The sequence below is a fragment of the Somniosus microcephalus genome, chromosome 33 (assembly GCF_052327205.1).
Source record: "Somniosus microcephalus isolate GS21.2 chromosome 33, FLI_Smic_1.0, whole genome shotgun sequence".
NCBI classification, from domain to species: Eukaryota; Metazoa; Chordata; class Chondrichthyes; order Squaliformes; family Somniosidae; genus Somniosus; species Somniosus microcephalus.
Genome location: NC_141019.1, coordinates 21,067,228 through 21,082,618, shown reverse-complemented (window position 1 = coordinate 21,082,618; position 15,391 = coordinate 21,067,228). Strand labels below are relative to the sequence as shown.

The 15,391-nt window shown below is 46.7% G+C and overlaps 1 protein-coding gene across 1 annotated transcript in view; it reads left to right on the top strand.

The window, feature by feature from the left end:
- bloc1s1 (biogenesis of lysosomal organelles complex-1, subunit 1) overlaps positions 1 to 15,391 on the top strand; it is a 116,895-nt gene that overhangs the window by 11,139 nt on the left and 90,365 nt on the right. The window lies entirely within an intron of this gene.

Here is a 15,391-nt window from a genome sequence, read left to right as displayed (position 1 = left end):
ATTACTTTGTTTCAGTATTTACCAGGGAGACAGATCTGGTGGACATGACATCGGAAGACGAGATTAGAAATGATACAACCGCATTTAAAATAAAAAGAAGAAATATTAAATAAACTAATCGCCCAAAGAGGATTGAATCCATGCATTTTAAAAGAAACTAGAGAAGAGAGAGCCGAGGCACTATTTTTTAAATTTTGTTTTTATGGGATGTGGGCGTCGCTGGCAAGGCCAGCATTTATTGCCCATCCCTAATTGCCCTTGAGAAGGTGGTGGTGAGCCGCCCTCTTGAACCGCTGCAGTCCGTGTGGTGAAGGTACTCCCACAGTGCTGTTAGGGAGGGAGTTCCAGGATTTTGACCCAGCGACGATGAAGGAACGGCCGATATATTTCTAAGTCAGGATGGTGTGTGACTTGGAGGGGAACTTGGAGGTGGTGGTGTTCCCATGCGCCTGCTGCCCTTGTCCTTCTAGGTGGAAGAGGGCGCGGGTTTGGGAGGTGCTGCCGAAGAAGCCTTGGCGAGTTGCTGCAGTGCATCTTGTAGATGGTGCACACTGCAGCCTCGGTACGCCGGTGGTGGAGGGAGTGAATGTTTAAGGTGGTGGATGGGGTGCCAATCAAGCAAACTGCTTTGTCGCGCTTCTTGAGTGTTGTTGGAGCTACCCTCATCCAGGCACATGGAGAGTATTCCATCACACTCCTGACTTGTGCCTTGTAGATGGTGGAAAGGCTTTGGGGAGTCAGGAGGTGAGACACTTGCTGCAGAATACCTAGTCTCTGACCTGCTCTTGTTGCCACAGTATTTATATGGCTGGTCCAGTCAAGTTTCTGGTCAATGGTGACCCCCCAGGATGTTGATGGTGGGGGATTCGGCGATGGTAATGCCATAGAATGTCAAGGGTGGTGTTTAGACTCTCGCTTGTTGGAGATAGTCATTGCCTGCCACTTGTGTGGCGCGAATGTTATCTGCCACTTATCAGCCCAAGCCTGAACGTCGTCCAGGCCTTGTTGCATGTGGGTATGGACTGCTTCATTATCTGAGGAGTTGTGAATGGTGCTGAAAACTGTGCAGTCATCAGCGAACATCCCCATTTCTGACCTTATGTTGGAGGGAAGGTCATTGATGAAGCAGCTGAAGATGGTTGGGCCTAGGACACTACCCTGCAGCGATGTCCTGGGGCTGTGATGATTGACCTTCAATCACCACAACCATCTTCCTTTGTGCCAGGTATGACTCCAGCCAGTGGCGAATTTTCCCCCCCCGATTCCCATTGATTTCAGTTTTACTAGGGCTCCTTGATGCCACACTTGGTCAAATGCTGCCTTGATGTCAAGGGCAGCCACTCTCACTTCACCTCTGGAATTCAGCTCCTTTGTCCATGTTTGGGCCAAGGCTGTAATGAGGTCGGGAGCCGAATGGTCTTGACAGAACCCAAACTGAGCATCAGTGAGCAGGTTATTGGTGAGTAAGTGCCACTTGATCGCACTGTCGATGACACCTTCCATCACTTTGCGGATGATTGAGAGTAGACTGATGGGGCGGTAATTGGCCGGATTAGATTTGTCCTGCTTTTTGTGGACACGACATACCTGGACAGTTTTCCACATTGTCGGATAGATGCCAATGTTGTAGCTGTACTGGAACAGCTTGGCTAGAGGCGCGGCTAGTTCTGGAGCACAAGTCTTCAGCACGATAGCTGGGATGTTGTCAGGGCCCATAGCCTTTGCTGTATCCAGTGCGCTCAGCCGTTTCTTGATATCATGTGGAGTGAATCGAATTGGCTGAAGACTGGCTTCTGTGATGGTGGGGACCTCAGGAGGAGCACATATTTAATAATTCGTTACAAAAAGATGTAGCGCCAGATGACTGGCAGATAGCTAATGTTATACCTGTAGTTAAGAAGGAGATAGAACACATCCAGGGAACTATAGACCAGTCAGCTTACCATCGGTGGTAGGAAAAATAATGGAATCCCGACTGAAGGAGAAAATAGAAAACCATCTACTGCAACAGCAACAACTTGTATTTATATAGCGCCTTTAATGTTGTAAAACGTCCCAAGGCGCTTCACAGGCGTGTTATAAGACGGAAAATTTGACACCGAGCCACATAAGGAGAAATTAGGACAGATGACAAAAGCTTGGTCAAAGAGGTAGGTTTTAAGGAGTGTCTTAAAGGAGGAGAGAGGCAGAGAGGTTTAGGGAGGGAATTCCAGAGCTTAGGGCAGCTGAAGGCACGGTCATCAATGGTTGAGCGATTAAAATCAGCGAGTGGCGGGGGGGGGACTGGCGGAGCTTACAGAGATAGGGAAGGACGAGGCCATGGAAGAATATGAAAACAAGGATGAGAATTCTAAAATCGAGGCGTTGCTTAACCGGGAGCTAATGTAGGTCAGCGAGCACAGGGGGTGATGGGTGAACAGAACTTGGTGCGAGTTAGGACACGGGCAGCCGAGTTTTGGATCACCTCAAGTTTACGTAGGGTAGAACGTGGGATGCCAGCCAGGTGTGTGTTGGAATAGTCAAGTCTAGAGGTAACAAAGGCATGGATGAGGGTTTCAGCAGCGGATGAGCTGAGGCAGGGGTGGAGACAGGCGATGTTACGGAGGTGGAAGTAGGCGGTCTTTGTGCTGCGGATATGTGGTCGGAAGCTCATTTCGGGGTCAAATATGACACCAAGGTTGTGAACAGTTTGGTTCAGCCTCAGACAGATAATAGGGGGAGGGATGGAGTCGGTGGCTAGGGAATGGAGTTTGTGGTGGGGACCGAAAACAATGGCTTCAGTCTTCCCCATATTTAATTGGAGAAAATTTCTGCTCATCTAGTGCTGGATCTTGGACAAGCAGAAACCAAAAATATAATAATGAATAGTCTGCATGGATCTCAAAAGGGAACATCTTGCTTGACCAACTTCATTGAATTTTTTGAAGAGGTAACCAGAGAGAGTAGACAAGGGTAATGCAGTAGATGTAATTTATCTAGATTTCCAAAAGGCCTTCGATAAGGTACCCCATAATCGACGCATGAATAAGGTCAGAGCATGCAGAGTCAGGGGACAAGTAGCAGACTGGATAGCTAGCTGGCTGCAAGACAAAGCAGAGAGTAGGAGTAAAGGGTACCTATTCAGAGTGGCAGAAGGTGGGAAGTGGGGTCCCACAAGGTTCAGTGCTGGGACCACTTATTCACAATTCATATTAACGATTTAGACTTTGGAATCAAAAACACAATTTCTAAACTTGCAGATGACACCAAATTTGTGGGGCGGAGGGGGGGGGTGGCCGATGATAGTCAATACTGAGGAGGACTGCAACAAATTACAAGAAGACATTAACTTGTGGAATGGGCATATAATTGGCAAATTAATTTCAACACTTAAGTGTGCGGTATTACATTTTGGTAAGAAAAATAAGGAGGCCACATATTACTTGGAAAATAAGAATCTAAATGGGGTAGAGGAGCAAAGAGATCTGGGAGTACAAATACACAAATCACTAAAAGTAGCGACACAGGTTAACAAGGCCATTAAAAAAAAAAGCAAACCAAACACTAGGGTTTATTTCTAGAGGGATAGAATTTAAAAAGTAGTGAAGTTATGTTAAACTTGTATCGAACCTTGGTTAGACCATACTTGGAATACTGTGCACAGTCCTGGTCGCCATATTGGCCCAGAAATTCGGGTCTCCACGGGTGAGTACGCACGGGGTACTCACCCGTAAGCCCAATGGAAGTGCCGGTTTCCTGCATGCGCGGGAAACCGGCACTTCCGTTCCCCTGAAAGAAGGGGTTCAGAGGTCGAACGCATGCGCGGGAGAGGCTGCGCGTGCGCATCGAACTTCGGTTTCTTTTACAGGTTTTCCCGGGAGGGTAAGTCTCCAGAAGTTAGACATGTAAAAAGCAGGCGTAAGGCCTGCTTTTTACAAGGTAAGTGGTGAATTAATTAAAATTAAAACATTTTTTCCACAGGTTTATTATTTTTAAATACTTTGAATCATAATCATAATCAACTTTTATTGTCATTGTTAGTGCACAAGTGCAGTACAACGAAATGTAGGCTTGCAGCTCCGGAGAGTGTACATTTAGATTAAGACATTTAAACATTCAACATTCATTTGGCTTGTAATACATTAACATAAACATAAACATAATAAAGTGCATTGGCAGATGTGCAGGCTTTAGAGTTTATTTGTGGAGTTCAGTAGGATGACAGCCCTGGGAAAGAAGCTGTTCCTAAATCTGGTCGTTCGGGTGCGAATGCATCTGTAGCGTCTCCCAGATGGCAGGAGGGCGAACAGACTGTGGCTGGGGTGGGTAGGGTCTTTGATGATGGACCGTGACCTCCGTAAACAGCGTTTCTGGTATATGTGCTCTATGGTCGGTAGCCGGGTGCCGGTAATGCGTTGGGCAGTTTTGACTACCCGCTGCAGGGCTTTCCGGTCATAGTAGCTGCAGCTGCCATACCATACTGTGATACAGTTCGTCAGGATGCTCTCTATTGTGCAGCGGTAAAAGTTAGAGAGGATCAGGGGTGACAGGTTACATCCCTTCAGCCTCCTTAGGAAATATAGGCGCTGGGCCCAGGCCTTCTTCACCAGAGAGGAGGTATTGAGGGACCAGGAGAGGTCTTCTGTGATGTGGACTCCGAGGAACTTAAAGCTTTCCACCACAGCCCCATGGATGTGGATGGGGGTGTGACTTCCACCTTTAGACTTCCTGAAGTCCACAAGAAAGGTAAGTTTATTTTTAGCCCCGTTAGAAAATAAAAAAAAAATTTCAAAAATTTAAATTATTGTTTAAAATAGTTATTTCATGTAATTTATAGTTTATTTAAAAAATGTGATTTAAAAAAAAAAAAAAAATTATTTGAAGATTTAGTGATGTTATGGGGCCGTAGTATTTCTAAGTTTTGACAGGTCTTCCTGTCAGACTTATGAATGAAGCATTCCCTGTTACCATTGGCTCTCCATGGCCCACGTGATCCCAGGGGACGCATCGAACTAACTGCACCCCTGGGATACGCAAGCATTGCGCGCCGGCAGCTGGAGCAAGCCCAGGATCGGAATTCCACGGGGGCCCACAGCTCAACGGCTGGCGCGCAAGGTAAGTGCAGGTCGGGGGCTTGCACCCGCGGGAAGCCCCCGACCTGAATTTCTGGGCCAAAATGGATATAGAGGCACTGGAGAGGGTGCAAAAAGGACATACAAGGATGATAACAGAACTGCGAGGTTATACTTATCAGGAAAGGATGAACAGGCTGGGTCTCTTTTTTTCTCTTGGAAAAGAGAAGGCTGAGGGGTGACCTAATAGAGGTCTTGAAAATCATGAAAGGTTTTGACAGAGTAGATACAGAGAGAGTGTTTCCACTTGTGGGGAAGAGTAAAACTAGAGGCCATCAATATAAGATAGTCACCAAGAAATCCAATAGGGAATTCTTTACCCAAAGAGTGGTGAGAATGTGGAACTCACTACCACAAGGAGTGGTTGAGGCGAATGATATAGATGGATTTATGGGGAGACTAGATAAACACATGAGGGAGAAAGGAATGGAAGGATATGTGTACAAAATTATGAGGGGCATAGATAGGATGGATGCTGAGGAGCTTTTTCCCTTAGTAGAGGGGTCAATAACTAGGGGGCATAGATTCAAGGTAAAGGGCGGGAGGTTTAGAGGGGATTTGAGAAAGAACTTTTTCACCCAGAGGGTGGTTAGAGTCTGGAACTCACTGCCTGAAAGGGTTGTGGAGGCAGAAACCCTCACAACATTTAAGAAGCATTTGGATGTGCACTTGAAATGCCATAGCATACAAGGCTACGGGCCAAATGCTGGAATATGGGATTAGATTAGGCAGGGCTTGATGGCCGGCGCGGACACGATGGGCCGAAGGGCCTCTATCCGTGCTGTATTACTCTATGACTCTATGATATGTTGGTGGGCTGAGATGAAGTAGGGTGGGAGGAGGCTCGTGTGGAACATAAACGACTACATGGACTGGTTGGGCCGAATGGCCTGTTTCTGTGCTGTATATCCTATGTAATTCTATGTAATGTTTCTTTATTGGAAGTTGCCAATTGGTTGTATTGTGGCAAATTTTAAAATGGCTCCATTACATCCTGAAGGCTGTCTATTTTTCCCGGGAAATAATGGTCCAAAGGCTAATTGTTCATCCTGCAACCCTCTATTCCAGATGACTTTGCATAAGGTCACATTGTGGTTCATGGGAAGTTTGGGCTGGCAAAGAGTTCGAGAAGTCTCGACTCAAGATGATGAAGGCATGGACTATGGTTTCAGCAGCAGTAGGAGGTAGGGGTAGAGTTTGGCAGTGTTGCAGCGATGGATGAAAGTGGTTTTGGGGGGGAAGTAGCACAGCTCGGTTAAGCATGGAGCCAAAGCCAGAGGGAGGTACAGAGCTGTTGTCAGGAACCAAAGAGAATTGCTTTGGTTTTGCCAATGGTAAACGAAAGGAAAATTTGGCGCAGCCAGATCTTAATGTCAGTAGGTAGTTGGAGAGTGTAACAACAACCTTTGAATCGATGGAAGAGTCTCTGGGGTAGAGCTTGTTGTCGTTGCCATATATGTGGAGACTGATTTGGTGGTTCCAGTGATATTGCCAAAGGCTAGAATGTTTCAGGGGAGGAGACCAAGGATGAAGCCTTGGGGTATATTGGCGTTAATCATGTACCAAAGAAGGGGAAGCCATTGGAGGTGATTGTGTTTTTGTTGCACTGGATGGGGAGAGATATTGAAGGAGGATGGAGTGATTGATGGTGTCAGACTGTGGCGAGATCAAGGAGGAAGAGGAAAGACCATGAGTAATGCCACAGATATATGGAGGTGTCAATCTCCTTGTATATGACAGCTAGAGGAGGGAAAGAACTTGCATTTATATAGCGGGGGAGAAATTCGGTGGAGCTGCAAACGGGGCGCCGGATTTAGCGCAGCGTTTGGAGCAGTTGCGACCACCGAAAATTCAGCTTGTGCGCCCCAAGAGGGACACGGGGTGAGGCTCGAGGCGCCCCGCGTCCCTCTTAGGGCGCTGAAACTGAATATCGCAGCGAAATGTGCCGCAGCGCCACACACTGCGGCACGGCGTGCTGCGGTACTGCAGGCCTTCCTCCCATTCTTAAGGGGGAGGGGCCTGCACCAGAGCGATCGGAGATCGCGAGTGCCGGCAAAAGAGCCCGGCACCGAGGAAAAGTGCCGGGCTCTCGGAAAACAGCCGGCACTGCCGCGGGGGGCGATCAGGAGCCCGGGGACGGAGGTGCTGGCAGGCGGCCGCCGAAAAAAAAGGGCCGCCCCGCACCTCCACCTTAATTTGCGGCACTCCCGCCACAGGTAGGCCCTGTGAACCGGGCGCGATTTGCGAATGGCGCTACAGAGGCGGGCGCTACCAAATATCGCGATCGGGGCGCTGCGCACACTGATGATGTCATCGGTGGCGGCGCAGCGCAACAGGCTAACGCCGCCATTAGCGCCCCAGCTAAATATTGCGGGAGGCGCGGCCAGTGGCACTACAGCCACTGAGTGCCCTCTTTAGGCGCTAACTGGTGGCGCAGCCCACCAAATTTCTAGGCCAGCATCTTTCATATCCTCAGGATATGCTTCACGGTCAGCAAATTACTTTTGAAGAGTAGTCTATTTTTGTAAGCAAATGTGGCAGCCAATTTGCACATGGTAAGGTCCTACAAACAGCAGAGAGCTAAATGACCAGTTGATGCATTTTGATGGTGTTGGCCAGGATAACCCAAAGTTACTAAGCTATCTTGGTTAAGAATAATTAGAGTTGGGAGCCACTGAAAATTCTAATTATTATTCAGGTTGGTAAAGATTGAGGGTTGCAGCAACAAGCTCAAAAATCAAATTTATCACTGTTCCCCACTTGTGATTGTAGGCAGGTAACCTTTTTGGTTAATGGGATAAATACTTGAAGGGGAAACAAATTACAGGGCAATGGGAAAAGAGCAGGGGAGTGAGATGAATTGGATAGCTCTACCAAAGAGCTGGCACAGGCACGATGGACCGATTTACATAGGATATACGGCACAGAAACAGGCCATTCGGCCCAACCAGTCCATGCCGGCGTTTATGCTCCACTCGAGCCTCCTCCTGTCTTTCCTCATCTAACTCTATCAGCATAACCCTCTATTCCCTTCTCCCTCATATACTTGTCTAAATGCCACTTAAATGCATCGATACTATTCGCTTCAACCACTCCCTGTGGTAGCGAGTTCCACATTCTCACCACTCTCTGGGTAAAGAAGTTTCTTCTGAATTCCCTATTGGATTTCTTGGTGACCATCTTATATTGATGACCTCTAGTTATGCTCTTCCCCACAAGTGGAAACATTCTCTCTCTATCCACTCTATCAAAACCTTTCATGATTTTAAAGACCTCTATTCGGTCACCCCTCAGCCTTCTTTATTCAAGAGAAAAGAGACCCAGCCTGTTCATCCTTTCCTGATAGGTATACCCTCGCATTTCTGGTATCATCCTTGTAAATCTTCTCTGCACCCTCTCCAGTGCCTCTATATCCTTTTTATAATATGGCGGGATCAGGATTGGCCTCCTGTGCTGTATCATTCTATGGTTCTATGAACCTGCTGTTTAACTGGCTATTAGGAGGTGCATGGGACTGACCTGGGCTGATTTTCTTTCTGTTTTCCCCCTCTCATAATGTGGGAGCAGTTGACCTCCAATCTGCACCCCTTCTTCCGCCCCCCCCCCCCCCCCCCCAAAGTACAGTCAAAATGAGGAAGTGTGTGAATATTGAAAGCTGCAGAGGACATTTCAGAAAACCATTACTGCTGGTATTGTAATGCTACCAGAAAGTGACGGCATAATGATGCTGCCAGGGTGATGGCAGAATCCTGCATAGAGGGAAAGTTTTTAGGCAGGCTTTATCGCTGTACTTGCGCTAAATAATGTGGATCTACTTACACAAACTGATACAGTATACAGTGAGTAAATGTTAGCTAGTTGCACACATCTGGCACTCTGTGGTGTCATTGGTTCCGTGTTTGCTCTAACTGGGATACATGCAGAGGATCTGATATTGGAGAGCAGAACAAGCTGTCGCTGTTGGGAAAGCTGGTATTTATTTTTCGAGCACTGGGTTTAATTGCCGTGTCTCTTGTACAAATGGTGTAAGCTCCTTGTACAAATGGTGTACAGTTCCTGTGTGATTTATGCCGCGTTCATCTACTGAATGTCCGCTTCTGTGAGCTGTGTAGAGGGCACTGCATTCTGGTGGCACCTTGCACCCTAAGGGCATCTTTTTATATTTTCTAAATTTGATTATAGAAGTAGTAGTTCCAGAACTTCTTTCAAATTTAGACTGTCGTTAAAGTAGAATAGCTTCTAATGCAGAGTGTAGCAGTTCTGAGCTTTGAAGTTTTAAGATCTGAATTTTTGGACATCTGCCTGAATGGAGTATACTTGGCAAAAACATTTCGAGTCTCATCGCTTAGATCTAAGATCCTGAAACCAGGCCATTTGGACTACTTGTCTAATTTTCATAACTCCAGTATTGAAATCAAAGCGGAAGCCTGGTGTATTAGGGATATCTTGCCGTGGTTTGTAAATGTGATTGCAGTACACAGTAAACGTGCCAGTGATACCTAGGACATCATAAAATCATTTTAATAGAAATTACAGTGCAGAAGGAAGCCACTCAGCCAATTGCATCTGTGCCAGTGCTAGCACTTATACCAGAGCTATCTGTTCCAATCCCCTTTCTCTCGACCCTTTTTTATATTCTCCCTTTTCAAATGCTTATCCAATCCTCCCCTTAAATTATGTTCTGATCCCTGCCTCAGTAGCAACTAACGGTAAAGCATTCCATGTTCTAATACTCTGAGCAAATTTGTTCCAGCTTCGTTCTCCGAGTGATTGCGGTGAGCTCTCTGGGGCCAGCTTTATTTTACAGGAAACACACTTTTTTTTATCCGGGACCGGCGTGGTGCCGGTTTATCAAAAAGTCCGGATTACAGAGAGGTATAGTAAAAGGTACGAGAGCTCCGTACACAGCAACAAAGCCAGGCTTCCCTGTTGCTTAGCAACAGGTGCAGGAACCCCGGCCACAGACCAAGCGCCCCTGTTGCTTAGCAACAAGTGCAGGAACCCCCGATTACACAGCCACAGATCCAGGAACGGCCACTAATATGAAGTAAAACTTACCTGAACCTACTCCTGAATTTTGCCGGTTAACCGAGATTTCCGGTTATTTAGGTGCCGGTAAATCGAGAGTTTCCTGTAAATGTTTTACACCTGCTCCTGGCAGGATTCCAGCCTGCGCTGGGGACCTCGCCGTGTGGGTGAAAACTGGCCACTGCTGCAGGAGATAGGCGTATGCAGACACCCTTGAAGATTAGAAAAAAAATTGTCCCTGGCTCTGATGAACATCTCCCAATGCAGAACTGCCAATCCGTTGTGCCTAAATTGATTTGCGATCCTGCCTTGGTCTTTCAATTCTTTGCAGCGAGCGTGGCACCTCTCCTAGCCTATTGAATGCTGGCGTTTAGTGTTCCTGAGGAAATAATAATGAAAATGTGATGCATGACGAGGGAACTAGATGTAATATTTCCAAGTTTGCAGACGACACAAAGCTGGGTGGACGTGTGTGCTGTGAAGAGGATGCCGAGAAACTCCAATATGATTTGGACAGGTTGGGTGATTGGGCAGAAGCATGGCAGATGCAATATAACGTGGATAAATGCGAGGTTATCCACTTTGGTGTCAAAAACAGGAAGGCAGATTATTATCTGAATGGCAATAGATTGGGAGAAGGAGAAGTGCAACGAGACCTTGGTGTCCTTGTGCACCAGTCGCTGAAGGTAAGCATGCAGGTGCAGCAGGCGGTTAAGAAGGCAAATGGTATGTTGGCCTTCGTAGCGAGAGGGTTCGAGTACAAGAACAAGGATGTCTTGCTGCAGTTGTACAGGGCCTTGGTGAGACCACACCCTGAGCATTGTGTGCAGTTTTGGTCGCCTTATCTGAGGAAGGATGTTTTGCCATGGAGGGAGTGGAGCAAAGATTCACCAGGCTGATACCTGGGATGGCAGGAATGACGTATGAGGAGAGATTGGGTCGATTGGGCTTCTACTTGCTGGAGTTTAGAAGAATGAGAGGGGATCTCATTGAAACTTATAAAATTCTAACAGGACTAGACAGACTAAGTGCAGGAAGGATGTTCCTGATGGCGGGGAGTCCAGAACCAGGGGCCACAGTCTAAGGATAAGGGGTAAGCCATTTAGGACAGAGATGAGGAGGAATTTCTTCACCCAGAGAGTGGTGAACCTGTGGAATTCTCTACCACAGAAGGCAGTAGAGGCCAATTCATTAAATATATTCAAGAAGGAGTTGGATATATTTCTTAAGGCTAAAGGGATCAAGGGATATGGGGAGAAAGCAGGGACAGGGTACTGAATTTGGATGATCAGCCATGATCTCATTGAATGGCGGAGCAGGCTCGAGGGGCCGAATGGCCTACTCCTGCTCCTATCTTCTTCTATGTTTCTATGACAGAAAAATATATACTTCATTGATTTTCAACCAACAGCCTGTTGGTCGGTTGGATTAACAAGGTGCAACTGTACAAATGTGTTCATGCATTGGCTCACGGGCACCAAAAATATCATGTACAGGTCTTCCCCGAATGACTTGGTAGGTAAATGAACTGAACGGTTTTGGCTTCGATTTCCTGATCTGCGTTAGCTGATCTCATTTGGAGAGTTCCAGTCGCATGGCCCCGGTCCAGAAAGGGGGTTCCCACTCCCGATTCCTACCCAGTAACTCCAGCCGCATGCTGGCTCCGTTGTGATGCCCTCGGTAGTCGAATAACCGGCTGGCACTCGCTGTTTAGGCTCGCGCATGAGGTGTAACCAGTCGCACAAGCCACCTTGGGGATGGTGGTGAAGTTGCACCCCAGCAAAAGTCAATGCTCTCGAGGAGAAAATACAGCAAGTAAAAAAATATATATACCCTGGCACTCGGACATTTGGCTATGTGACTCTTCATTTTGTGTCCTGTGTAGCAAAACGTTGCCTGCATGATATTTAATGCTTTCCCTTCACCAGCAGTTTGCTTAAAAAGCTATTAGTTACAGTAAAAGTCACAATAAGTCAACCCCAAGTTATTCAGCTGCGATTTGCCCGTTGTTTCCAAGATGATTCTACAGCAGTAATGTTTCTGACTGGATTGATTGGGCTGATGCGTCAAGGGTCTTCTTGCCCCGTCGGGTTTATTCCTTGAAAAAAATAATAATGTAGCCATCCAATACACGATCAGAGCAGCCGCTGTTCAGCATAATGAAGATAAAACGATTCCGCAGTCTCAGTTAGCCCTTTTCTAATGGCCCTGGAGACCCAAGTTATTCTCTCAGCAGAGAGGTTCAGGCCTGGCCAGCATCTTTTCCCACAGTCAGCGTAAGGGAAAAATAATCTCCCAAAATGGTTGTCATTCATTGTAGATCCAGCGTCCAAGGGTCAGAAAGGTTCTTTTTATAAAAAAAAAAAAAAATTTAACCATTTTTTTAAGCAGTCACATTGCATCACACTCCATTTGGTCCCACAAAGCCTCTGCAACCTAACTACCGAAACCAGTTCAGCACCAGACTTATTTAGCGTATTGTACCAGCGCACTATAGGAAATGTTGCACTTAAGCCTATGTCCTCCTGGTGCACAAATAATAAGGGCAAAACTGCAAAGTAGAAAATGCAAATGCTGGCAGTTGGGGGCGATTTTAACCCTACTCGCTCAGCAGAAACCTGGCGGGTGGGCAGTTACAATCGCCCTGGCTCTGAACTGTCCGAAAGTTGCCAATTTTAACCTGCTGTCCTGAGCAGCCAGCGGGGACACGCGCCCGGAGCCAACAGGGTTCTTCTGTACCTATGCATGTTGCGACCCGATGACATCATTGAGACCCGACTCTAATTTTAACTCGGGCCTGAACGGGGAATCCACCTGGAGTTAAAATCGGGGCCATTAGGTCAGTATCTCCAAGGAGAAAATGACAGGGTCACATTTCAGATGTAGATCCTTTGTCAGAACTGGTTTGCCAGATGCTGTTGATTTTCCAGTGTTTTCTGCCTCAATACAGGAAACTTTGTGCTATCCGGCACCGACGGGACCGAGCTGTTGCTGTTCCCTCAAAACTGTCGGACTCTCCAGCGCTAATGTTGAAAGATACGGAAGCTTCTGAGCTCCGTATCTGTCAACAAACCCTGTTGCTAGCAACAGCTTCTAAACAGTCCAAACGTCTCTGTAGCTTAGCAACAGCTTCAGCAGACCTTGCAGAGCCTGACTGTTGAGGAAAAAAGCAACGAGAAGAAACAAAAACGGCTCCTGATTTTTGCCAGTGGCTCGAGCATTCCGGACAGTTAGCCTCCGGATAACACAAAGTTTCCTGTATTTCTTTTGTGATTCATTTACTATATTATTTCTAGTTACTTCCAGCACCAATGACAGACTTGTGACGACCATAGTGTTATAAAGCTTAAAATCTTCACGTTGGAATGACAGAATCCATAGCTGCTTTTATATTGTGCGCATGTTGTGCTGTTGCAGCTGGCTCCTGACATGTGGGTCTTGTATGACTCTCTCTCTCTCCTCCCACTTTGAAGTCTCCACATGTTCTTCAGAATTACAGACAATGATGTTAAAACCACTGAGTTAATGGTGAGTTAGTAAGGTAACCTTGGGTCTTGCTGTATGAAGTGACAATGTAGAGGCAGCAGCGATATGTAGATTTTTACTCCTCCAAAGCAAGAAAATAAGACTTGGGTAAACAGTGTATGTTAATTCTTTAAGACAACTCGAATTGTTTATTTCCCTCCTTCATCTTTTGGGTTTCGCAACCTCGTTCATAAGCTTCTCTCGATCCTACTGCGAGAAATCGTGCTAAGCTCGTCAATAGTGACTCGTTTAATTATTTTTTTTTCTCCTGTGTTTTTTCCTCTCTCTTTTTGTTGCCTTCCACTCGGCACTTAGGCTTTTTAATGTCTCCTTTCCTGTGGCAAGACCAAGATTAGGAATGCGCCATGTGGGGAATTGCAGACATCAACCCACTCTGTGGTGCAATACAGTGGTGCAGTATTACGCCCTACTACCGCCATGTAAGCCGAACCAAAATAAAAAGGCAAAACAAGGCATCTTTCAACGATAGCAAAATACTGCAGATGCTGGAATTCCGAAATAACAACAGCAAATGCTGGAAAAACTCAGCAGGCCAGGCAACATCCGTGGAGAGAAAATAGAGTCGACGTTTCGGGTCGAAACCCTTTTTCAAAACTGGAAAGGAAATGAAATAGATCGAAAGGCAGGGCTGGGGAGGGAACAAAAGAAGTGAATAGACATTAAGAGGTATTCAAAACGAGACGAGATGGTGATCGGACTAGTAAAGAGACAAAAGACGGCTCGGATTAGGTGTGAAATGTACTGGCAGAATGAGAGACAGCTGCCATGTAAAAAAAAAGAGGAAAGGGGCGGGGGGTGGGGTGGGAAAACCCAAAACAAAGGGGTGGCGGAAAAAACAAAATAAGTAAAAATGTAATAGAGGCCGAGGTTATGATCTGAAATTGTTGAACTCGATATTGAGTCTGGAAGGCTGCAAAGTGCCTAATCGGAAGATGAGGTGCTGTTCCTCGAGTTTACGGTGAACTTCCGTGGAACAATGCAAGAGGCCAAGGACGGTGAGGTCCAAGTGGGAATTGAGCGGTGAATTAAAATGACAGGCGACCGGAAGCTCGGGGTCCCCCTTACAGACTGAACGGAGGTGTTCAGCAAAGCGGTCACCCAATCTGCATTTGAATCAACGTTGATTCAAACACCACTGTGCTGGAGCTTCCAAGATAGCTTAGTGGGGAAATGCACCACCTGGTGTGGTACTGACCTTCAGAGACCAGAAAGGCCTCGGGTTCAACCTTTGGGTTGTGTTGAGCGAGCAGATCTCAGTTGGGGGAGTGGGTGACAGGGGCTGCTCCAGTAAGCTTCAGTGTTAGGGAAGGGAGAAATCATCCGGGGTTCCTGTTCCTGATCGTCCTACAGTGACCCCCCCCCCCCCCCCCACTGGATGGTGTCTTCAGGTGAGCACAGGCTAGGGCTCTGCTGTGATACCCCCCACGGTTGAATAGGTTGTCAATGCTTACTGTTCAGGCTTGTACATAAAGAATGGCTGTTGGGATGAGGCACTAGAGCTGCGTGTGCCTATGGAACAGTTTCCCAGCTTGGGAGGGAGGGGGTGTGGGGAAGTTTTTCTTAGAAAGAGGAAAGCATTTCGATCTCTGCAGTAATTGCAGCATCTCGATATGGCATTGGCAGTAGAATCTCTAATATTGCGATTCTTCCATTAGGAAATTATTTTTGCACATTTCCTAGTTTTATTCAAAAGTAATGAAAATTGA